Raw genomic sequence first — 24,579 nt, 5'->3', positions numbered from 1 at the left:
TCTTTCAACTCTTCCTCAAACATCACAAAGATCACTTAATTCCCTTACACACAAAGGCAAACAAATAGAGAGGCTATGTAATTCATTCACTACAACTGCGTCACGTAACCCTCTCACCTACACGAGAGACAGGTGCGGTGCTCCACACACACACACACGCAAGATACAGATCATAGGCCACACCCACTAGGAAGGTCACGCATCTCACCCTAGGGACAGGTAATGCGCAGTAGGCCACACAAGAAACACACAGGCCATAACCTGCACTCACTAGAGAGGTCACACAGCACAAAGAGTTTGTAGATGAAGAGTACAGGTTCTGTCCCATGCTGTGCTATACCCACTAGATGACCAGCCATCTGTTCTGTTATGGTAAACTAGATACTCCTGATCGAACCTCGGTACGATAAAGTATGTTGGTTATGATTATTTTCGCAGAACGGATTGTTTACCTTACAGTATTTCCCGGACAATGAAGACCTAGCTTCCAAATTATCCCTCAATCATCCATCAGATCGAAGTATACCAAATGTTTACCATCTGTTCCTGGCATGATGGATCACCTGTGTGTTTGATCGTGTACCAGAACGTCAGGAACTGGATCCTGTTGAGGTACAACACCTGAGAGCTGGAAAATATGTACCTCATCCCAGAGTTGATGGACGAGACCGTGAACATGTTGCACGGACCGAGCGCTGTTACTGGGTAAGAACATTGCAAAATAGATAACCGTTACCTGCGGGTGGTGTTCAGGTCTGTGTCACACGTCACAGCGATTCTTGTAATATTAACGTAACAAATGTGCGCTGTATGATGCATTGGTTTCGTTTACACATCTGTGAATCGTACACTTTGTGCAACTTCTTGGCTGAAAATGAAACTTCACGTAGTAGCGAGATAAAGATGGCCATTCACAATCAAACCATGAATGTTTCTGAGACTATGTATGGAAATGTGCTGAATATTTTTGAGTTTTGTAAAGACATATGTAGTAATGCTTAAAGTCGGGACTCAGAAGAATTAATCTAGACATGAAAATGTCTTACAACAATGAACAATTTGATGTAAAAGATGTTGAAAAGTACGTTTATTCATACATCGTTAGTCCTTCATGTATATTGAGAGAGATTCTAAATCTCAATAAATCTGTGCTCAGTGCGAGGTCGGCTCGGCTGCCGGCTCAGTATATTGGTAATTCGGTAAACTTGAGGGATCAAAGTCATGGACTTCTTTGGATGTCTCTCGCTTAGAAGTGAGGCAGATATCAAACACGTGTGTGTATGTGTGTGTGTGTGACTGTGTGGATACAAAGCGGGAGTTTCCCACTGGTGGACACCAGTCTTTCATTTCCACGTCAAAGTTAAGATTCGAACGGAAAAGATCCTCCTAGCAGGAGAAGCTTCCCTATTAGACTAGAGTGATTCAGGACTCGTCATCCCCGCCGGGGGTCGAACCCGGGACCTATGGATTAGAAGTCCATCGCGCTTTCCACTGCGCCACGGGGACAACTGTCCTTATTTTGATAACCAGGTTATGAGTGAGGCATCTCAGTGCCTTAAAGCACGTATCACAAGTGAGAATGAAAGATAATGTATGACCTATGTACATACATACACATGAGTATTCTATGTGTGTGATTTATGTCACGGTAACTATAGAAGCGACTTTCACTGATCATGTATTTACAGTTACTGATTTGTACCGTACTGGGAGGTATTTTTACACTCGTGGGGCCTCATATTTTGAACGTTCTGCACTGTTCCAGAAACTGTTAAATTTCTGTATGCTCTCGACATTATCACATACCCTTTCAGTTCGTTCCATCCTTCCACTACTTTTCTATATGTTCCTTTGATGATTTTCCTAACTAAATTTCTTGTCATATCCTAATATTGCTCTGTCCCTACATCTTCCGAAGAACTGGTCACTGTCCACTGTCCACGTCACTGATATGTTTTGAAAACGTTAAGTTTGTGATCAGGTAAACTCTCACTCTTCTTTCTTTGAAAGCATATAACCTTTTTCTGTAACCCAACTTTCTTGATTTTGGTACCAACTTTGCTGCCTTCATCAGGACCTTCTCTGTTAGCTATTTTTTTCTCCTATAGGTGCGGTAACCATACTTGAGAAACATATCCTAGTTTTGGGTTTATGTAAGATATGAATAACCTGCTAAATATTTCTTTATCTATGTGCTTGAAAGCCATTCTGATATTTGATAGAATAGAGTTTGTCTCCTTAACTCCTCTCCTTATGTGGGACTCTGGTGACAGGTTAGGGACGATGTCAACTTCCAAGTCTCTTTTACACATAGAATCCTGAGGCTTATTTCCTGGCAGTTGATAATCGTATTGTCTCCTTTCACTCTGTCTTATCCTTATTTCTTTACATTTGCTTGGGCTGAATTTCATTAACCATGTATCAGACCAGCTCTATAAGTCTGCCTAGTTCCCCTCGCAAGTTGATGCAATGCTTCCTCTTCATGACCTGTGCATTATCTGCAGACATATTCAAGTAGAAGTTCAATCTTTCTTGCAAGTCATTCGCACAGATCAACGAGATTAATGGACCTTGGACTGAGCACTGCGTTACTCCGCTGGTGACCTCCATCCACATGAAGAAGTCTTCCCTAACATGTCTTTCATTCCCTGTTCATCCGGGGATTCTTCCTCTTACTCCTGCCAGGTGATCCGGTTTCTTAATGAGCCTTGCATGCGGTACGGTGTCAAACGCCTTCTGGCAGTCCAAATGCAAATAATTCACACAACTTTCCCTTCTGTCTGAGACAGAGCTCACTCTCTTGTCGAAGTCTTAAGAGGTTCGTTACACATCATCTCCTTTCCCTTAAACCGTGTTGCCTTTCACTAGGTAATTCTTCTATGCAGGTCATCCATTTGCTTTCTGGTTATCATTTATAGTACCTTGCAGACCGCATTCGTCAGGGAGACTGGTCTGTAGTTTAGTGCCTCTTCCTGGTCTCCTTTTTTACAACTAAGTATGAATTTGTCCTTTTCTACTCCCTATGCTTGTCTCCAGCGACATCTAGAACAGAAACTGAAGCAGTCTGTCTATCTAGGATATTTACGCACATCTTCAGCACCTGTCGTGAAATTTCACCAGGACCAAGAGCCTTGTATGAGTCAAGATCTTTAAGTAATCTCTTATTGTCTGTTTCTATATATTGCAATGTTTTCTAAAATTCTTCATCCCATTTCACAAATATTGGGTGTGTAACATCCTCTTGCTTTAAACATGTTGTAGAGTTACTTGTGGCACGTTTTGTATGGTTTCCCGACAGAAAGTGACACCTCTTGAGGTGGCAAGTTAAAGATGATATTTACAATCAAACCATGAAAATATGGAAAGTGTGAAAGTGAGTTGAATATGTGCTTAGATATTCGTAAGGACTTAAGGTTTAACGTTTAAAGTCGAGATTTTGAAGAGTTAATCTAGATATGAAAAAAGTTAACAACGAAGAATGATTATACGCGAAGGATGCTGGTTAAGACGTTAAGTCATATATCGTCTGTCCTTTGCGTATATTCAGAGATCTTCTAAAACTCACGATATTTGTGCTCAGTGCGAGGTCGGCTCGGCTGCCTGCTCGGTCTATTGGTAACTCAGTAAACTTTAGGGATCAGTGGGTCAGTGTCATGGGTTTCTGTGTACATCTTTAACGAAGATGTGAACCAGCTATCAAACATCTCAAAGACTGTGTGAGTGTGTGTGTGTGTGTGATTTTGTGAAGCTACTAAGAGGGAGTCTCAGGGTGGTGGAAACCAGTCTTTCATTTCCACGTCAAAGTTAGGATTCACCCGGAAAGCGTCCACTTAAGAGGTATAGGCTCTACCATACGAGTGGCGTGACTCAAAACTCGTCATCCCCGCCGGGGATCGAACCCGGGACCTATGGATTAGAAGTCCATCGCGCTTTCCACTGCGCTACGGGGACAATGTTTTCCTGTGTGATAAGCATATTATGAGTGAGACATTTCAGTGCCTTACAGTACATGTCATATGAGGAAACACATATGTATAATATATGTATATGCATGCATGTGTATATTTTATGTGTGCGTGATTTAAGTCATAGTCTGGTATCTTTTGCGACTTTGAGTAATTACATTGGTCAACAAAATTGAATTTTTTTCTCATCAAGGATGCAGTGTAACTTTTCTATACCTATTTCCGATGCAGATTACGAATTTATGGTCCGTTTCAGGACAACAGGTGTCGTTTTCTTTATCCGAATACATATTTACTCAGTTCATCTGCAGCTATATGATGCATGGGCGAAGGTAAAATGATAAGATTTGTACTAGTTCAAACCTTTTATTGCAGAGTTCTTGTCGAAGCCTTAAGAGGTTGGTTACACATGACACCTTTCCTTACCACCGCGTTGTTTCTCACGCGATAATTCTTTTATGCAGGTCATCCGTTCGCTTGCTAATTATCTTTGCTAGTGCCATGCAGACCACACTCATCAGCGAGACTGATCTGTACTTCAGTGCCTCTTCCTGGTCTCCTTTCTTAAAAATGGGTATATATTTGCTCTTCTCCTCTCCCTTGGCACTATGTCTTTCTCAGAAGACATCTACAACAGTAATTCAAGAAGTTTGTCTAGGATATTTGCCCACGTCTTCAGCTCATGCGGTGAGATTTCATCAGATTTATGAGCCCTGCACAGGTCAAAATCTTTTAGTGATCTGTTAATGCCTTTTTCAGATATAATATTTTTCAAAACGTTTTCACCCGACCTCACAAGCATTAGGTTTATGACATCTTCATCTGTGAAAACACTTTTGATTATGTTATGTATGAAGTATAAGAAGTAATGTTTAGAATCGAAATTTCGAAGGTTTAATCTAGATAGAAAAGAGACTAGCAACGAAGAAGAGTTTTGTATAAAAGATTTAAGTTAATACGTTAAGTCTCATATCGCCTGTCATTTACGCATATCAAGAAATCTAAAACTCAAGATATTTGTGCTCAGTGCGAGGTCGGCTCGGCTGCCTGCTTGGTATATTGGTAACTCAGTAGACTTTAGGGATCAGTGTCATGGGTTTCTGTGAACATCTTTCACCAAGATGTGAACCAGGTATCAAACATCTCAAAGACTGCGTGTGTGTGTGTGTGTGTGAGTATGTGAAGCGACGAAGAGGAAGTCTCACACTGGTGGACACCAATCTTTCATTTCCACGTCAAAGTTAGGATTCGCTCGGAAATCGCGCTCTTAGGAGGCGTTGACTTTACTATTCGACTGGAGTGATTCAAAACTGGTCATCCCCGCCGGGGGTCGAACCCGGGACCTATGGATTAGAAGTCCATCGCGCTTTCCACTGCGCCACGGGGACAGTTTTCCTTAATTTGCATACCAGATTATGAATGAAATATCTCATTGCTTTAGAGTACATGTCAGGGAAGAAAAGTAAAATATGTATGCATTTCTTCATACGTGTTTTTTATTTCATATTGTTTTGTGTGTAATTTAAGTGTACATATTTTTGAGTCTTTGAGTAATTATGTTTGTAATTACTTATCTGTACTGTACGGGGAGGAAGTTCGTGGGATTTCGTCGCTTGGACCTTCTCTACTTTGTTATGCTCTCATGTTGCTCTCTATTCATATCTCTCGAAAATCTGTTCTCTGTCCACGCCAAGAATCCTTTTTGAAAACCATAAAGTTGTGACCTGGTCACCGCTCACTCATCCTTCTTCAATGAGGGCATATTCAAAGCCTCTAGCCTTTTCCTATCACTCATGTGTCCTAATTTTGATACTGTCTTTGTTGCCCTCCTCTAAATCTTCTGTATTAGTTCTTTGTTCTTTGTTAGTTCTTTGTTCTTTAGGTGCGATAACCAAACATAAGACACATATTCTAATCTGACCTTATAGGACAGCTTGTTAAATATTTCTTATTCATATGCTTAAAGGCTATTCTAATATTTGCTATGAGACAGTTTGTCTCTTTAACTCCAGCTCTCAATATGTAGGACTGGTGACGGGTTACTAACGATATTTCAAACACAGATTCTTCTTTCACTGCGTCCCTTCATCATTACTTTACATTTGCAGTGGTTGAATTCCATCAACCATGTATCAAACCAATCCTGGAGTCTGTGTAGTTCCCTGTGTAAGTTGATGAAATCCTACTTGCTTTTCAAATCTTCATCATCGGCAAACATGGTCAGGTAAGTGTTCATACCTTCTGGTAAGCCCTGCGTTACTCAGCTGGTAAACCTCCACCAGGATGGAGAATTCTTTTCTAACTCATGTCCTTTGTTCTCCTCTGCTAAGATGATCTTCTGTCCAACTGTGTAGTCTTACCCTTACTTCAGCCTGGTGATCCAGTTTCTTAACCCTACTCCCATGCGGTATAGTGCCACATGCTTTCTGGCAGTCCTGATACGAACTATCCAGCCAAACTTTCCTTCTAAGTTAAAGCTCACACTCTTGTCGAAGTCTACGAGGTTCGTTACACATAACCTTTCCCTACAACCGTGTTGCCTCTCACTAAGTAATTATTTTATGCAGGTCATCCATTTGCTTTCTAGTGATCTTTTCTAGTACCATGTTGACTATACTCATCAAAGAGGCTGATCTGCAGTTCAGTGCCTCTTCCTAGTCTCCTTTCTTAAAAATGGGTATATATTTGCCCTTCTCCACTCCCTTGGAACTATGTTTTCTCAAACGACATCTACAACAGTAATTCACGGGGTGTGTCTTGGATATTTGCCCACGTCTGCAGCTCATGTGGTGAAATTTCATCAGGACCATGAGCCTTGTACAGGTCAAAATCTTTTAGTGATCTGTTAATGTTTTCCTTTTTTTTCTTTTTAGATATATTATTGTTTTTATAACCTCCATTGCTCCCCACCTCACAAGCATTAACTTTACAACATCTTCCTCTGTGATAACGCTTTTGAACATGTTATGTATGAGGTATGAGAAGTAATGTTTAGAACCGAGATTTCGAAGGCTTCATTTAGATAGAAAATAGGCTAACAACGAAGAATAATTTTTAGACAGTAAATAGGCTAAAAACGAAGAATGATTATATGTAAAAGATCTAAGTTCATACGTTGAGTCTTATTTAGTCTGTCCTTTATGCACATTGAAAGATCCTCTAATACTCAAGGTATTTTGTGCTCAGTGTGAGGTTGGCTCGGCTGCCTGCTCGGTATATTGGTAACTCAGTAAACTTTAGGAATCAGTGTCATGGGTTTCTGTGAACATCTTTAACCAAGATGTGAGCCAGGTATCAAACATCTCAAAGAATGTGTGTGAGTCTGTGTGTGTGTGTGTGTGTGTGATTATGTGAAGCTACGAAGAGGGAGTCTCAGGGTGGTGGAAATCAATCTTTCTTTTCCAAGTCAAAGTTAGGATTCGCACGGAAAGCGTCCACTTAGGAGGCGTAGACTTTACCATTCGACTGGAGGGATTCAAAACTGGTCATCCCCGCCGGGGGTCGAACCCGGGACCTATGGATTAGAAGTCCATCGCGCTTTCCACTGCGCCACGGGGACAGTCTTCCTCAATTTGCTGACCAGGTTATGAACGAGACATCTCAGTACCTTAAAGTACATAAGTACAAGTCAGAAAAGTTGAATATGTTGGTATTTGTTTTTCATCTTTTAGGTGCGTGTGATTCATGTGTACGTAATTTTGCGACTTTAAGTACTTAAGGTCATCTATTTGTATTCATATGTGCATATTTTTGGGTCTTCGAGAAATTATCTATTTGTAATTACTTATCTGTACTGTACGGGTAGGAAGTTCTACGTTCGTGGGGCCTCATCTCTTGAACATTCTCTACTGTTGTACAGACTTTTAAGTGTCTTCATGCAATCCACACCATCACATCGTCTTCCATTTTTCCAACCATCCTCCACTCTTATGATATAAAAGCACCTTTTTAAATCTTTTTTTTTTCTATAATTGTTTTGCATAATATTGTTATGTCCCCATGTTGCTCTCTCCTTATATTACTCAAACATCTTTTTTTTGTCCACGCCACAAGTCTTTTGAGAACGTAAAAGTTGTGATCTGGTCACCGCTCACTCATCCTTCTTCAATGGCGTAATATTTAAAGCCTTTAGCCTTTCCCTATAACTTGTCTATTTCAATTTTAGTACCATCTTTGTTGCCCTCCTCTAGACTCTCTTTATTAGTTCCTTGTCATTTTTTTAGGTGCGAAAACCAATCATAAGAACCATATTCTAGTTAGGCCTTATGTAGGGTATAGAGAGCTTGCTAAGTATTCCGTTATCTAAATACTTTGAAGGGAGGTATTCTCATATTTGCTAAGAGGCAGTTTGTCTCCTTAACTCCTCTCATTATGTAGGACTCTGGTAACAGATTAGGAACGATGTTTTACATACAGATCCTTCTTTCATTCTTTCCTTCATCATTACTTTACATTTGCTGTGGTTGAATTTCATCAACCATGCACCAGACCAACTCTGGAGTCTATGTGTAAGTTGATGAAATCCTGCGTGCTTTTCACATCATCATTTGCAAACATTTTTAGGTATGATTCATACCTTCTGGTAAGTCATTCACACAGATCAAGTGGCGTAACGATCCCAAAGCAAAGCCTTGCATCACTAAACTGGTAACCTCCACCAATATGAAGAAGTCTTCTCTAACGTGTGTCCTTTGTTTCCTTCTACTTATGTAATCTATCCAGTCGAATAGTTTCTTCTCCTTACTCATGCCTGGTGATCTAATTTCTTGATCATCCTCCCATGAGGTATAGCGCCACATGCTTCCTGGCTGCCCAGTTATAAACAACCCAGCCATCCTTTCCTTCTAAGAAAGAGCTCACTCTCTCGTAGAAGTCTAAGAAGTTTGTTACACGTGACCTCCTTTCCCTAAAGCCGTGTTGCCTCTCACTTGGTAATTCTTTTATGCAGGTCATCCATTTGCTTTTTCGTTACTCTTCAGCGAGACTGATATGTAGTTCAGTGCCTCTTCCTGGTCTCCTTTCTTAAAAATGGGTATATATTTGCCCTTCTCCTCTCCCTTGGAACTGTTTTCTCAAACGACACCTACAACAGTAATTCAAGAGGTTTGTCTTGGATATTTGCCCACGTCTTCAGCTCATTTGGTGAAATTTCATCAGAACCATGAGCCTTGCACAGGTCAAAATCTTTTAGTGAGCTGTTAACGTCTTTTTCAGGTACAATGTTTTTCAAAACGGTTTCACCCGACCTCACAAGAATTATGTTTATGACATCTTCATCTGTGAAAACACTTTTGAATATGTTATGTATGATGTATGAGAAGTAATGTTTAAGATCCAGATTTCGAAGGTTTTATCTAGACATAAAAGAGGCTAATAACGAAGAATAATTATATGTAAAAGATTTAAGTTAATACGTTAAGTCTTATATCGTCTGTCCTTTATACATATTGAGAGATCTTCTAAAACTCAAGGTATTTTGTGCTCAGTGTGAGGTCGGCTCGGCTGCCTGCTCGGTATATTGGTAACTCAGTAAACTTTAGGGATCAGTGTCATGGGTTTCTGTGAACACCTTTAACCAAGATGTGAACCAGGTATCAAACATCTCAAACACTGTGTGAGTATGTGTGTGTGTGAGTATGAGTATGTGAAGCTACGAAGAGGGAGTCTCACACTGGCGGAAATCAATCTTTCATTTCCACGTCAAAGTTAGGATTCGCCCTGAAGGCGTCCTCTTAGGAGGCGTTGGCCTTACCATTTGATTGGAGTGAGTGAAAACTGGTTATCCCCGCCGGGGGTCGAACCCGGGACCTATGGATTAGAAGTCCATCGCGCTTTCCACTGCGCTACGGGGACAGTTTTCCTTAATTTGCATACCAGATTATGAATGAAATATCTCATTGCTTTAGAGTACATGTCAGGGAAGAAAAGTAAAATATGTATGCATTTCTTCATACGTGTTTTTTATTTTCATATTGTTTTGTGTGTAATTTAAGTGTACATATTTTTGAATCTTTGAGTAATTATCTGTTTGTAATTACTTATCTGTACTGTACGGGGAGGAAGTTCGTGGGATTTCGTCGCTTGGACCTTCTCTACTTTGTTATGCTCTCATGTTGCTCTCTATTCATATCTCTCGAAAATCTGTTCTCTGTCCACGCCAAGAATCCTTTTTGAAAACCATAAAGTTGTGACCTGGTCACCGCTCACTCATCCTTCTTCAATGAGGGCATATTCAAAGCCTCTAGCCTTTTCCTATCACTCATGTGTCCTAATTTTGATACTGTCTTTGTTGCCCTCCTCTAAACCTTCTTTATTAGTTCTTTGTTCTTTATTAGTTCTTTGTTCTTTAGGTGCGATAACCAAACATAAGACACATATTCTAATCTTGCCTTATGTAGGACAGCTTGCTAAATATTTCCTTATTCATATGCTTAAAGGCTATTCTAATATTTGCTATGAGACAGTTTGTCTCTTTAACTCCAGCTCTCAATATGTAGGACTGGTGACGGGTTAGGAACGATATTTCAAACACAGATTCTTCTTTCACTGCGTCCCTTCATCATTACTTTACATTTGCAGTGGTTGAATTCCATCAACCATGTATCAAACCAATCCTGGAGTCTGTTTAGTTCCCTGTGTAAGTTGATGAAATCCTACTTGCTTTTCACATCTTCATCATCGGCAGACATGGTTAGGTAAGTGTTCATACCTTCTGGTAAGCCCTGCGTTACTCAACTGGTAAACCTCCACCAGGATGGAGAATTCTTTTCTAACACATGTCCTTTGTTCTCCTCTGCTAAGATGATCTTCTGTCCAACTGTGTAGTCTTACCCTTACTTCAGCCTGGTGATCCAGTTTCTTAACCCTACTCCCATGCGGTATAGTGCCACATGCTTTCTGGCAGTCCTGATACGAACTATCCAGCCAAACTTTCCTTCTAAGTTAAAGCTCACACTCTTGTCGAAGTCTACGAGGTTCGTTACACATAACCTTTCCCTACAACCGTGTTGCCTCTCACTAAGTAATTATTTTATGCAGGTCATCCATTTGCTTTCTAGTGATCTTTTCTAGTACCATGTTGACTATACTCATCAAAGAGGCTGATCTGTAGTTCAGTGCCTCTTCCTAGTCTCCTTTCTTAAAAATGGGTATATATTTGCCCTTCTCCACTCCCTTGGAACTATGTTTTCTCAAACGACATCTACAACAGTAATTCACGGGGTGTGTCTTGGATATTTGCCCACGTCTGCAGCTCATGTGGTGAAATTTCATCATGACCATGAGCCTTGTACAGGTCAAAATCTTTTAGTGATCTGTTAATGTTTTCCTTTTTTTTCTTTTTAGATATATTATTGTTTTTATAACCTCCATTGCTCCCCACCTCACAAGCATTAACTTTACAACATCTTCCTCTGTGATAACGCTTTTGAACATGTTATGTATGAGGTATGAGAAGTAATGTTTAGAACCGAGATTTCGAAGGCTTCATTTAGATAGAAAATAGGCTAACAACGAAGAATAATTTTTAGACAGTAAATAGGCTAAAAACGAAGAATGATTATATGTAAAAGATCTAAGTTCATACGTTGAGTCTTATTTAGTCTGTCCTTTATGCACATTGAAAGATCCTCTAATACTCAAGGTATTTTGTGCTCAGTGTGAGGTTGGCTCGGCTGCCTGCTCGGTATATTGGTAACTCAGTAAACTTTAGGAATCAGTGTCATGGGTTTCTGTGAACATCTTTAACCAAGATGTGAGCCAGGTATCAAACATCTCAAAGAATGTGTGTGAGTCTGTGTGTGTGTGTGTGTGTGTGATTATGTGAAGCTACGAAGAGGGAGTCTCAGGGTGGTGGAAATCAATCTTTCTTTTCCAAGTCAAAGTTAGGATTCGCACGGAAAGCGTCCACTTAGGAGGCGTAGACTTTACCATTCGACTGGAGGGATTCAAAACTGGTCATCCCCGCCGGGGGTCGAACCCGGGACCTATGGATTAGAAGTCCATCGCGCTTTCCACTGCGCCACGGGGACAGTCTTCCTCAATTTGCTGACCAGGTTATGAACGAGACATCTCAGTACCTTAAAGTACATAAGTACAAGTCAGAAAAGTTGAATATGTTGGTATTTGTTTTTCATCTTTTAGGTGCGTGTGATTCATGTGTACGTAATTTTGCGACTTTAAGTACTTAAGGTCATCTATTTGTATTCATATGTGCATATTTTTGGGTCTTCGAGAAATTATCTATTTGTAATTACTTATCTGTACTGTACGGGTAGGAAGTTCTACGTTCGTGGGGCCTCATCTCTTGAACATTCTCTACTGTTGTACAGACTTTTAAGTGTCTTCATGCAATCCACACCATCACATCGTCTTCCATTTTTCCAACCATCCTCCACTCTTATGATATAAAAGCACCTTTTTAAATTTTTTTTTTCTATAATTGTTTTGCATAATATTGTTATGTCCCCATGTTGCTCTCTCCTTATATTACTCAAACATCTTTTTTTTGTCCACGCCACAAGTCTTTTGAGAACGTAAAAGTTGTGATCTGGTCACCGCTCACTCATCCTTCTTCAATGGCGTAATATTTAAAGCCTTTAGCCTTTCCCTATAACTTGTCTATTTCAATTTTAGTACCATCTTTGTTGCCCTCCTCTAGACTCTCTTTATTAGTTCCTTGTCATTTTTTTAGGTGCGAAAACCAATCATAAGAACCATATTCTAGTTAGGCCTTATGTAGGGTATAGAGAGCTTGCTAAGTATTCCGTTATCTAAATACTTTGAAGGGAGGTATTCTCATATTTGCTAAGAGGCAGTTTGTCTCCTTAACTCCTCTCATTATGTAGGACTCTGGTAACAGATTAGGAACGATGTTTTACATACAGATCCTTCTTTCATTCTTTCCTTCATCATTACTTTACATTTGCTGTGGTTGAATTTCATCAACCATGCACCAGACCAACTCTGGAGTCTATGTGTAAGTTGATGAAATCCTGCGTGCTTTTCACATCATCATTTGCAAACATTTTTAGGTATGATTCATACCTTCTGGTAAGTCATTCACACAGATCAAGTGGCGTAACGATCCCAAAGCAAAGCCTTGCATCACTAAACTGGTAACCTCCACCAATATGAAGAAGTCTTCTCTAACGTGTGTCCTTTGTTTCCTTCTACTTATGTAATCTATCCAGTCGAATAGTTTCTTCTCCTTACTCATGCCTGGTGATCTAATTTCTTGATCATCCTCCCATGAGGTATAGCGCCACATGCTTCCTGGCTGCCCAGTTATAAACAACCCAGCCATCCTTTCCTTCTAAGAAAGAGCTCACTCTCTCGTAGAAGTCTAAGAAGTTTGTTACACGTGACCTCCTTTCCCTAAAGCCGTGTTGCCTCTCACTTGGTAATTCTTTTATGCAGGTCATCCATTTGCTTTTTCGTTACTCTTCAGCGAGACTGATATGTAGTTCAGTGCCTCTTCCTGGTCTCCTTTCTTAAAAATGGGTATATATTTGCCCTTCTCCTCTCCCTTGGAACTGTTTTCTCAAACGACACCTACAACAGTAATTCAAGAGGTTTGTCTTGGATATTTGCCCACGTCTTCAGCTCATTTGGTGAAATTTCATCAGAACCATGAGCCTTGCACAGGTCAAAATCTTTTAGTGAGCTGTTAACGTCTTTTTCAGGTACAATGTTTTTCAAAACGGTTTCACCCGACCTCACAAGAATTATGTTTATGACATCTTCATCTGTGAAAACACTTTTGAATATGTTATGTATGATGTATGAGAAGTAATGTTTAAGATCCAGATTTCGAAGGTTTTATCTAGACATAAAAGAGGCTAATAACGAAGAATAATTATATGTAAAAGATTTAAGTTAATACGTTAAGTCTTATATCGTCTGTCCTTTATACATATTGAGAGATCTTCTAAAACTCAAGGTATTTTGTGCTCAGTGTGAGGTCGGCTCGGCTGCCTGCTCGGTATATTGGTAACTCAGTAAACTTTAGGGATCAGTGTCATGGGTTTCTGTGAACACCTTTAACCAAGATGTGAACCAGGTATCAAACATCTCAAACACTGTGTGAGTATGTGTGTGTGTGAGTATGAGTATGTGAAGCTACGAAGAGGGAGTCTCACACTGGCGGAAATCAATCTTTCATTTCCACGTCAAAGTTAGGATTCGCCCTGAAGGCGTCCTCTTAGGAGGCGTTGGCCTTACCATTTGATTGGAGTGAGTGAAAACTGGTTATCCCCGCCGGGGGTCGAACCCGGGACCTATGGATTAGAAGTCCATCGCGCTTTCCACTGCGCTACGGGGACAACGTTTTCGTGTTTGATTAGCAGATTATGAGTGAGACGTTTCAGTGCCTTAGAGCACACGTCAAATGAGGAAAAAATGTGATATATGTGTATGCATGCATATGAATATTTCAGGTGTGCGTGATTTTATGCTACAGTAGGTATTTTTTGCGACTTTGAGTAATTACACTGGTCAACAAAATTGAAGTTTTTCCTCGTCAAGGATGCAATGTAACTTTTTCTAGACCTATTTCCGATGCAGATTACGAATATTTAGTTCGTTTCAGTACAGCACGTCTCATTTACTTTCTACGGAAGGTAAAATGAAAAGATTTGTACCAGTTCAAACTTTCTGTGCAGATAATCAATATTCTTTGGTAGAAGGTATACAAAGATATTGTCCAAGAAGGACAAGCTAAACACATAGAGCTTTTAACTTTCTATGGCGATCTTCACAAGCGAAAAAAGCGCTGAGCTTTGGACCTACTACGTTGCTCTGACTCAGGTTCGTCCCTGTGTTATATGTAGGAGTAGTCTACGAGCATTCCTTTATTCCAGAAACCCTGGTATCGATGCTCCATCGCGCTGATGTCCTGGTGGAAGCGCCCTCCTGACTCGTCAGACACTGCTCCAAGGTTCTCCGCAAAAAAACATCCAGATATGAATGCAGGAAATGCCCCTTGAGCCTTCAGAATCCTGAGATCTTGTGTTTCCCAAGAAATTTACACATGGCCAACCGAAAGAGTTTCAGGCCTCTAGCTCCAAGTCAAGATGTGTGCTGAAACTGTGGTCTTTCAGGAGTTTGTTCATCTACGTATCTACGAAGATGCCTTCTTGCAACCTGGCCTCAGTGGTCATCGGAATTTTTTCTACCACATACTCGAATCCTTTCGAGTTTCTCTTGGCTTGTGTTATCACAAATTGCTTCATGAGACCAAGCTTTAAGTGGAGCAGGGGAAAAACATTTTGTGCATCAGCCAGAGGCTCATCCTGGCTGGACACTTGAAATTCCTGGCTCCTGTGATCTTGATTGAGGCCAGCTCGACTCCATATAATGCCTGGAAGTTGCTCGACTATACCAAAGGCATACAGTATTTCATGATTCCTGACTGCATTCCCATCAGCATGCCGATCACTTTCAAGTCTCCACATATTTTCCAGTTGTAATTTTTATATTTCATGACATCTCGGAGCGCCTTCATGTTCTCATAACACTCTTGCATGTGCTCTGAATGCCCTACAGGAAAGAAGGGATTCTTGTTCCCATTGTGGAGCAGCATCGCTTTCAGACTTCTTCTAGATAAGTCGATGAACAAGCGCCATTGAGGGATCCTGCCTTTGAGATTAGCAGTGGAATATTACGTCAATGTTGTTGCTAAAATAGAGCGGCCCATCTACGGAAAATTGAGGAGTACGAGCCTAAGTTATGCGAACGTCCTTCTTGAGCAAAAAATTTTCTTTTAGACGAGATGCTGAATATCCAGCCTCATTTTTCGGCGGTGTGCCAAGTCTCGGACCGAATCATTTAACTCTCATTGAGAAAATTTCTTTGGTTCGTCGTCATGTACAAATTCTGCATCCGTTCCCCTTTTCTTCCAATACAGCAGCAGCCTCCTCACCCTCCTCTTCTTCATCGTGGCAGCAACTTCCGATGCCGTCCTCCGGTGGTGGTGGAATGGGAAGGTTGTCATTGCTGTACGGCACTGGTTGCATTGCGGAGTCCAGGGTAGAGTAGACAATCTTGTGCTTGCTCTTACCAGAAAACCCAGTGACATTGATCATGCAGAAATAACAGTCTGTGACATCATCCTTCCGCTCTCTCCCTCCATATCATGGAAACTGCAGGAGGTATTTTCTTTTCCTCTTGTTTAGCCAGTCTCTTAGTCCATTTGAACAAGCTATACAGATGACGTGCGGTGCCAGTTTTCTGTCCTGATCCCCAAGAGGACACCGAAAGTAGAAATGGTATATCTTGGTTTCATTTGTGATGGTACGCTCATGCTTGGAAACTTATGGCACCTCCACTCCGGAGATTGCTGTTAGCACGGAGGGCCATTAGGGCCAGACGCAACAATACAGCTTTCATCTCGTCATGAAAAGAAGAGGTTAGTGTCATGGGTTTCTTTGAACCCCTTTAACTAAGACATGAACCAAGTATCAAACATCTCGAAGACTTTGTGTGTGTGTGTGTGTGTGATCATGTTCAGATACGAAAATGGAGTCTCACACTATTGGAAGCCAATCCTTCACTTCCACGTCAAAGTTAGGATTCGCACTGAAAGCGTCCTCTTAGGAGGCGTTGGCCGTACCATTCGACTGGAGTGACTCAAAATTGGTTATCCCCGCCGGGGGTCGAACCCGGGACCTATGGATTAGAAGTCCATCGCGCTTTCCACTGCGCCACGGAGACATTCTTCCCCAATTTGTTGACCAGATTATGAACGAGACATCTCAGTGTCTTAAAGTACATGTCAAGTGAGAAAAGAAAAAAATATGTATGATGATGTGTGTATATGCATGCACTTGTGCATGCTTATCATATTTTCTTACTTGTATGTGATTAACATGCGCGTATTTTTGCTTCTTCGTGTATTTATGTATCTGTAGACCTAGTCGTACTGTACGAGGAGGGAGGCCTCATCTCTTAAACATTCTCAACTGTTGTGCTAACTTTTAAGCTCATTTCTGTTTTGGATATCATCACATCCAGTTTCAGTTTGTTTCATCCATTCATCACTCGTATACTATAAAAGTACTTCTTTACATTTATGTTTTGATATATTGCTAAATATCATGATATATTCTTGAAGAAACTGTTCACTGTACATGTGATCATTCTCTTTTGAAAGCGTAAAAGTTGTGATCAGGTCACCCCTCGCTCTCCTTACTTCAAGAGTGACATATTCAAAGCTTCCAGTCTTTCCCTGTAACTTATCTTTCATAATTTTGGTACCATCTTTGTTACCCTCCTCTGGACCTTCTTTGTTAGCTCTTTGTTTTCCTTGTACGATTACTAAACATGAGAAACTCATATCAGTTTTGGCCTTATGTACGATATGAACTTCTTGCCAAATGTTTCTTTATTTTACGAACTTGAAACTTACAGTAATATTTGCTGGGAGACAGTTTGTCTCCTTAACTCCTCCGCTTATGTGGGACTCTGATGACAGGTTAGGCATGATGTCAACTCTCAAGTTTCTTTCACTCACAGATCCTTCTTTCACTCTCTCGTATCATCATTACTTGATATTTCCTATGTTTGAATTTCATCATCCATGTATCAGACCAACTCCGTAGTCTTGTCTAGTTCCCCGCGTAAGTTTATACAATCGTTCTTACGCTTAACATCTTCATAACCTTTGCATCATTTGTAAACATCCTCAAGTAGGTGTTTATGCGTTCTGGCAAGTCGGTCACATAGATCATGAGGAGCAACGGTCCTAGAACACAGCCCTGCATCACTCACACGGTAACTCCACCAGTATGGAGAAGTCTTCTCTAATATGTGTTCTTTGTTCCCTTCTACCAAGATGATCTGTCCAATTGAGTTGTTTTCTGGTGATACAGTTTCTCAATCAGCCTCCATGTGGTGTAGTGTCAAATGCTTTCTGGCGATCCAGATACAAACATTCCTGCCTGCTCTCCCGTTTTTCTTAGACAAAGCTCATTTTCTTGTTAAAAGCCAAAAGGTTCATTACACATGACCTCTTTTCGCTAAACCCGTGTTGCCTCTCACGCAGGTAATTTCTCCTATGCAGGTCATCCATTTACTTTCTGAGTATCTTTTTCCGATACCTTACAGACCACACTCGTCAAGGAATCTGGTGTGTATTTTAATGGCTCTTCTCTGTCATCTTTATTATAGATTCTCTTTTCCAGTCCTTCGCATTATGCTTTTCTCCGGCGACTGTAATTCAAGAGTTCTATGTAAGATATTTACTCACATCTTCAGCACATGTGTTAAAATCTCCTCAGGACCATGAACCATGTACGGGTTTGAATCTTTTAGTTATCTGTCATTGTCTTTTCTAGGTATCAAAGTGGTTTTTAAAGATCCTCCTCTTAATCTCATATCACAAGTATCAAACCTACATCTTTCACTGTGGAAACGCTTTTAAATATGTTATACAGCTGTGTATGGCATGGTTTGTATGGTGTCCTGTGGTGGCAAGGTAATGATGTTATTTACTTGTGAAAGTGAAATAAACATGTCTTTAAATATTCATAAAGACATAAGAAGTAATGTTTAAAGTCGAAATTTCGAAGAATTAATCTTGATATAAACAATACCAACAAGAAACAATGATTATACGTAAAAGATGCAGGTTAATACGTTAAGTCTTATATCGTCTGTCTTTTATGTATATTCAGATATCTTCTAAAGCTCACGATATTTGTGCTCAGTGCGAGGTCGGCTCGGCTGCCTGCTCGGTATATGGTAACTCAGTAAACTTTAGGGATCAGTGGGTCAGTGTCATGGGTTTCTGTGGACATCTTTAACCAAGATGTGAACCAGGTATCAAACACCTCAAGGACTGTGTCTGTGTGTGTGTGTGTGATTATGTGAAGCTACGAAGAGGGAGCCTCAGTGTGGTGGAATTCAATCTTTCATTTCCAAGTCAAAGTTAGGATTCGCTCGGAAAGCGTCCTCTTAGGAGGCGTAGACTTTACCATTCGACTGGAGTGACTGAAAACTGGTCATCCCCGCCGGGGGTCGAACCCGGGACCTATGGATTAGAAGTCCATCGCGCTTTCCACTGCGCCACGGGGACATTCTTGCCCAATTTGTTGACCAGATTATGAACGAGACATCTCTGAGAAAAGAAAATATATGTGTGATGATGTGTGTATATGCATGCACTTGTGCATACTTGTCATTTATTTTCTTACTTGTATGTGTTTAACATGTACGTATTTTTGCTTCTTTGAGTTATTATTTATCTGTAGACCTAGTTGTACTGTACGGGGAGAGAGGCTTCATCTCTTGAAAATTCTCTACTTTTGTACTATAAAAGCAATTCTTTACATTTCTTTATATATTATTTTTGTATTATGCATAATCGTTGTTTCCCTCATCAGCGAGGAAGCGCCAGGAAACAGACGAAGAATGGCTCATCCACTCATATGCACATATATGTATATAAACGCTCACATACGCACATATGCATACATATACATATCAGCATATATATACAAATACATACACATACGCAGATATTTCATACACATGTACATACTCATACTTGCTTACCTTCATCATTCCTGTCGCTACCCCGCCCCACAGGAAAACAGCATCGCTATCCCATGTTTCAGCGAGGGAGTGCCAAGAATACAGACAAAAAGGCCACATTTGTTCACAGTCAGTATCTTGCTGTCATGTGTAATGCTCCGAAACCAGGCTCCCTATCCACATCCAAGTTCTGCAGACCTTTCCATGGTTTACCCCGGTCCATTAACGTTGCTCCGAAACCACAGCTCCCTATCCACATCCAAGTTCTGCAGACCTTTCCATGGTTTACCACAGTCCATTGACGTTGCTCCGAAACCACAGCTCCCTATCCACATCCAAGTTCTGCAGAAATTTCCATGGTTTACCACAGTCCACTGACAGCACGTCGACCCGGTATACCACATCGTTCCAATTCACTCTGTTCCTTGGAGGCCTTTCACCCTCCTGTATGTTCAGGCCCCGATCGCTCAAAATTTTCAGTCTATCTTTCCACCTCCAATTTGGTTTCCCGCTTCTTGTTCCCTCCACCTCCGACACATATATCCTCTTTGTCAATCTTTCCTCACTCATTCTCTCCATATGTCCAAACAATTTCAACACGTCCTCTTCTGCTCTCTCAAGCATACTCTTTTCACTTCCACACATCTCTCTTACCCTTACATTACTTATTCGATCAAACCAACTCACTCCACATATTGTCTTCAAACATTTCATTTCCAGCACATCCACCCTCCTCCGTACAATCTTATCTATAGCCCATGCCTCGCACCCATATAACATTATTAGAACTACTATTCCTTCAAACATACCCATTTTTGCTCTCCGAGATAACGTTCTCTGCTTCCACACATTCTTCATTACTCCCAGAACCTTCGCTCCCTCCCCTACTCTGTGACTTACTTCCGCTTCCATGGTCCCATACGCTGCTAAGTCCACTCCCAGATCTCTAAAACACTTCATTTCTTTCAGTTATTCTCCATTCAACCTTTTATCCCAATTAACATGTCCCTCAACTCTACTGAGCCTAATAACTTTGCTCTTATTCACATTTACTCTCAACTTTCTTCTTTCACACATTTTTCCAAACTCAGTCACCAACCTCTGCAGTCTCTCACACGAATTAATCACTAGAGCTGTATCATCGGCAAACAACAACTGACTCGCTTCCCAGGCCCTCTCATCCACAACAGACTGCATCCTCACCCCTCTCCCCAAAACTCTTGCATTTATCTCCCCAACCACCCAGTCCTCAAACAAATTAGATAACCATGGGAACATCACAAACCTCTGCCGCAGACCGACATTCACTGGGAACTAATCACTCTCCTTTCTTCCTATCCGTACACATCCTAACATCTTTGGTAAAAATTTTTCACTGCCTCTAACAACTTACCTCCCGCACCATATGCTCTTAAAACCTTCCACGAAGCATCTCATGCTGTGTTCTCATGGTGATCTATCCTTAGTTTCCTTGAAAGGCTGTTCACTGTTCATGTGATCAGTTTCTTTTGAAAGCGTAGAAGTTGTGATCAGATCACGCCTCACTCTTCTTACACCTAGAGAATCATATTTAAAGTTTCTAGCCTTTCCCTGTAACTCACCTGTCATAGATTAGGTACCATCCTTGTTACCTTCCCCTGGACCCTCTCTATTAGCTCTCTGTTTCCCTTGCGCAATAACCAAACTTGAAAATCCCATTCCAGTTTGACTTTATGTACGATATGAACTTCCTACTAAATGTTTCTTTATCTAAGAACTTGAAACATATCGTAATATTTGCTGGAAGACAGTTTGTCTACTTAGCTCCTCCGCTTATGTGGGACTCTAATGACAGGTTAGGCATGATGTCAACTCTCAAGTTTCTTTCACTCACAGATCCTTCTTTCACTCTCTCGTATCATCATTAATTAATATTTCCTGGGTTTGAATTTCATCATCCATGTATCAGACCAACTCTGTAGTCTTGTCTACTTCCCCCGCGTAAGTTTATGCAGTCGTGCTTACGTTCTACACCTTCATAACTTTTGCATCATCTGTAAACATCTTCAGGGAGGTGTTTATGCGTTCTGGCAAATGGTTCACATAGATCATGAGGAGCAACGGTCCTAGAACACCGGTAACTCCACCAGTATGGAGAAGTCTTCTGTAACATGTGTTCTTTGTTCCCTTCTACCAAGATGATCTGTGCAATTGAGCAGTTTTCTGGTGATACAGTTTCTCAATCAGCCTCCATGTGGTGTAGTGTCAAATGCTTTCTGGCGATCCAGATACAAACATTCCTGCCTGCTCTCCCATTTTTCTTAGACAGAACTCATTTTCTTGTTAAAATCCAAAAGGTTCATTACACATGACCTCTTTTCCCTAAACCCGTGTTGCCTCTCACGCAGGTAATTTCTCCTATGCAGGTCATCCATTTCCTTTCTGAGTATCTTTTTCCGGTACCTTCAGTCCGCACTCGTCAAGGAATCTGGTGTGTATTTTAATGGCTCTTCTCAGTCATCTTTATCATAGATTCCCTTTTCCAGTCCTTCGCATTATGCTTTTTTCCAGCGATTGTAATTCAAGAGTTCTATGTAAGATATCTACTCACATCTTCAGCACATGTGTTGAAATCTACTCAGGACCATGAACCATGTACGGGTTTGAATCTTTTAGTTATCTGTCATTGTCTTTTCTAGGTATTAAAGTGGTTTTTAAAGATCCTCCTCTTAATCTCATATCACAAGTATTGAATCTACATCTTTCTCTGTGGAAACGCTTTTAAATATGTTATACAGCTGTGTACGGTGTCCTGTGGTGGCAAGGTAAAGATGTTATTTACTTGTGAAAGTGAAATAAACATGTCTTTAAATATTCATAAAAACATAAGAAGTAATGTTTAAAGTCGAAATTTCGAAGAATAAATCTTGATATAAACAATACCAACAAGAAACAATGATTATACGTAAAAGATGCAGGTTAATACGTTAAGTCTTATATCGTCTGTCTTTTCTGTATATTCAGATATCTTCTAAAGCTCACGATATTTGTGCTCAGTGCGAGGTCGGCTCGGCTGCCTGCTCGGTATATGGTAACTCAGTAAACTTTAGGGATCAGTGGGTCAGTGTCATGGGTTTCTGTGGACATCTTTAACCAAGATGTGAACCAGGTATCAAACACCTCAAGGACTGTGTCTGTGTGTGTGTGTGTGTGATTATGTGAAGCTACGAAGAGGGAGTCTCAGGGTGGTGGAAACCAATCGTTCATTTCCAAGTCAAAGTTAGGATTCACCCAGAAAACGTCCTCTTAGGAGGCGTTGACTTTACCATTCGACTGGAGTGACTGAAAACTGGTCATCCCCGCCGGGGGTCGAACCCGGGACCTATGGATTAGAAGTCCATCGCGCTTTCCACTGCGCCACGGGGACATTCTTGCCCAATTTGTTGACCAGATTATGAACGAGACATCTCTGAGAAAAGAAAATATATGTGTGATGATGTGTGTATATGCATGCACTTGTGCATACTTGTCATTTATTTTCTTACTTGTACGTGATTAACATGTACGTATTTTTGCTTCTTTGAGTAATTATTTATCTGTAGACCTAGTTGTACTGTAGGGGGAGAGAGGCTTCATCTCTTGAAAATTCTCTACTTTTGTACTATAAAAGCAATTCTTTACATTTTTTTATATATTATTTTTGTATTATGCATAATCGTTGTTTCCCTCATCAGCGAGGAAGCGCCAGGAAACAGACGAAGAATGGCTCATCCACTCATATACACATATATGTATATAAACGCTCACATACGTACATATACGTACATATACATATCAGCATATACATACAAATACATACACATACGCAGACATTTCATACACATGTACATACTCATACTTGCTTACCTTCATCATTCCTGTCGCTACCCCGCCCCACAGGAAAACAGCATCGCTATCCCATGTTTCAGCGAGGGAGTGCCAAGAATACAGACAAAAAAGCCACATTTGTTCACACTCAGTACCTAGCTGTCATGTGTAATGCTCCGAAACCACAGCTCCCTATCCACATCCAAGTTCTGCAGGTATACCACCTCGTTCCAGTTCACTCTGTTCCTTGGACGCGTTTCACCCTCCTGTATGTTCAGGCCCCGATCGCTCAAAATTTTCACTGCATCAATCCACCTCCAGTTTGGTTTACCGCTTCTCCTTGTTCTCTCCACCTCTGACACATATATCCTCTTTGTCAAACTTTCCTCACTCATTCTCTCCATATGTCCAAACCATTTCAACACATCTGCTCTCTCAAGCATGCTGTTTTTATTTCCACACATCTCTCTTACCCTTACATTACCTACACGATTAAACCAACTAACTCCACATATTGTCTTCAAACAGTTCATTTCCTGCACATCCACCCTCCTCCGTACAGTCTTATCTATAGCCCATGCCTCGCAACCATATAACATTGTTGGCACTACTATTCCTTCAAACACTCCCATTTTTGCTAAGATAACGTTTTCTCCTTCCACACATTCTTCATTACTACCAGAACCTTCGTTCCCTCCCCTACTTTGTGACTCGCTTCCGCTTCCATGGTCCCATACGCTGCTAAGTCCACTCCCAGATATCTAAAAGACTTCATTTCTTCCAGTTATTCTCCATTCAAACTCACATCCCAATTAACTTTTCCCTCAACCCTACTGATCCTAATAACTTTGCTTCACATTTATTCTCAACTTTCTCCTTTCACACACTTTTCCTAAGTCAGTCGCCAACCTCTGCAGTTTCTCACACGAATTAATCACTAGAGCTATATCATCAGCAAACAACAGCTGACTCGCTTCCCAGGCCCTCTCATCCACAACAGACTGCATGCTCACCCCTCTCCCCAAAACTCTTGTATTTACCTCCCTAACCACCCCGTCCATAAACAAATTAAACGACCATGTGGACATCACAAACCTCTGCCGCAGACCGACATTCACTGGGAACTAATCACTCTCCTTTCTTCCTATCCGTACACATGCCTAACATCCTTGGTAAAAACTTTTCACTGCCTCTAACAACTTACCTCCTACACCATATGCTCTTAAAACCTTCCACA

The 24,579-nt window shown here is 40.8% G+C and overlaps 10 non-coding genes across 10 annotated transcripts; all 10 read right to left on the bottom strand.

The window, feature by feature from the left end:
* Positions 1-1,433: 1,433 nt before the first annotated feature.
* On the bottom strand, positions 1,434-1,506 carry TRNAR-UCU (transfer RNA arginine (anticodon UCU)). Its single transcript has one exon. It is a non-coding gene; the product is annotated as a tRNA-Arg (tRNA).
* A 2,372-nt stretch (positions 1,507-3,878) lies between these two features.
* TRNAR-UCU (transfer RNA arginine (anticodon UCU)) lies at positions 3,879-3,951 on the bottom strand. The gene has a single exon. It is a non-coding gene; the product is annotated as a tRNA-Arg (tRNA).
* Positions 3,952-5,280: 1,329 nt separating this feature from the next.
* On the bottom strand, positions 5,281-5,353 carry TRNAR-UCU (transfer RNA arginine (anticodon UCU)). The gene has a single exon. It is a non-coding gene; the product is annotated as a tRNA-Arg (tRNA).
* Positions 5,354-7,451: 2,098 nt separating this feature from the next.
* Positions 7,452-7,524, bottom strand: TRNAR-UCU (transfer RNA arginine (anticodon UCU)). The gene has a single exon. It is a non-coding gene; the product is annotated as a tRNA-Arg (tRNA).
* Positions 7,525-9,745: 2,221 nt separating this feature from the next.
* On the bottom strand, positions 9,746-9,818 carry TRNAR-UCU (transfer RNA arginine (anticodon UCU)). The gene has a single exon. It is a non-coding gene; the product is annotated as a tRNA-Arg (tRNA).
* A 2,104-nt stretch (positions 9,819-11,922) lies between these two features.
* TRNAR-UCU (transfer RNA arginine (anticodon UCU)) lies at positions 11,923-11,995 on the bottom strand. The gene has a single exon. It is a non-coding gene; the product is annotated as a tRNA-Arg (tRNA).
* Positions 11,996-14,214: 2,219 nt separating this feature from the next.
* On the bottom strand, positions 14,215-14,287 carry TRNAR-UCU (transfer RNA arginine (anticodon UCU)). Its single transcript has one exon. It is a non-coding gene; the product is annotated as a tRNA-Arg (tRNA).
* Positions 14,288-16,603: 2,316 nt separating this feature from the next.
* Positions 16,604-16,676, bottom strand: TRNAR-UCU (transfer RNA arginine (anticodon UCU)). The gene has a single exon. It is a non-coding gene; the product is annotated as a tRNA-Arg (tRNA).
* A 2,289-nt stretch (positions 16,677-18,965) lies between these two features.
* TRNAR-UCU (transfer RNA arginine (anticodon UCU)) lies at positions 18,966-19,038 on the bottom strand. The gene has a single exon. It is a non-coding gene; the product is annotated as a tRNA-Arg (tRNA).
* Positions 19,039-22,829: 3,791 nt separating this feature from the next.
* Positions 22,830-22,902, bottom strand: TRNAR-UCU (transfer RNA arginine (anticodon UCU)). The gene has a single exon. It is a non-coding gene; the product is annotated as a tRNA-Arg (tRNA).
* Positions 22,903-24,579: the final 1,677 nt, after the last annotated feature.

This window comes from Panulirus ornatus, chromosome 1 (assembly GCF_036320965.1).
Source record: "Panulirus ornatus isolate Po-2019 chromosome 1, ASM3632096v1, whole genome shotgun sequence".
In the NCBI taxonomy this organism is placed as follows: domain Eukaryota; kingdom Metazoa; phylum Arthropoda; class Malacostraca; order Decapoda; family Palinuridae; genus Panulirus; species Panulirus ornatus.
Note: the sequence above shows the minus strand (reverse complement) of the source record. Positions and strands in the feature narration are given on the sequence as shown.